The sequence below is a fragment of the Cupressus sempervirens genome, chromosome 6 (assembly GCF_028749045.1).
Source record: "Cupressus sempervirens isolate cs-2001-9-10 chromosome 6, ASM2874904v1, whole genome shotgun sequence".
Classification (NCBI taxonomy): Eukaryota; Viridiplantae; Streptophyta; class Pinopsida; order Cupressales; family Cupressaceae; genus Cupressus; species Cupressus sempervirens.
Window position 1 is genome coordinate 538,115,416 of NC_143123.1, and position 1,112 is coordinate 538,116,527.

The window sequence follows — 1,112 nt, forward strand, 5'->3', positions numbered from 1 at the left end:
GACTTACCTGGAAGAAAAAATATCTTTGAATTGTCTAATTTCCTGAGATGAAAGTGGTAAAACCACTGAATCCTTCCAAAACACTTTCCCTGAAAGTTCACAAACATATGCCACATACTAATAAAGTTGAGTACCCCAATGTAGTTCTGACACTTCAATAATATTCAGAGAAATCAAATTATTGGAAAGTGGAATTTGACCATTCCAAGAATCTCTCCAAAAGTTAACTTTAGTACCATCATTAACTTCCCAAGAAACATAATTAACCACAATATTACGAGAAGTTGTCATGAAATCCCATATAACTGAACCTTTAGGAGGATCCAAAATAGAGAGAATTCTAGAAGAATCATTATTATCCAGATATTTTTGTTGCATAATTTTGCACCAAGTGGATTGAGGTTTAGTGTACATTTGCCAAACCAATTTCCCACCAAATGCTTCATTTCTTTTAGTAAGGTCATGCACACCTGCCCCTCCTACTGTTGGAATCTCTGACATGTCCTATAATGAAATAAGTGGGATCTTATGAGAATCATCCATATTAATTGTCCATAAGAAGCCCTTAATCATTTTATGAATTTGAACTAGAATTTTGGGGGGGAGCTTTAAGAACAACAAAAAATTAATTTGGAATTGTAGCTAATACTGATTTAATCAGCAAGACTTTCCCAGCCAAGGATAACCATCTAACTTTCTAAGCAGTGATTCTACTCTGAATACGTTGAATGATAGAGTCCCAGTATGAAGATTTATTTGAACCCATAAAGAAAGGGATGCCCAAATATATAGAAGGTAATAAATCTTCTGAGAAACCCAATATTTGTTTAATTTTATCAGAAATCACTTTGTTTGTGTTAAAAAAATAGATTTTTGATTTCTGAGCATTAATGGCTTGACCTGACACTGCTGAATATAGATTGAGAACATGAAGAATATGCCTAGCTTCTTGAACATTTGACAATCCAAATAAAAGTGTATCATCTACAAATAGAGAATGTGTTATAGCAATATGTGTACCCGAAATAAGCGTGCCATGCCAATTACTGAGCTTATGTTGATGTGAAATGGTCCTACTAAAGGCTTCAGCCATAATGATGAAAAGAACTGGG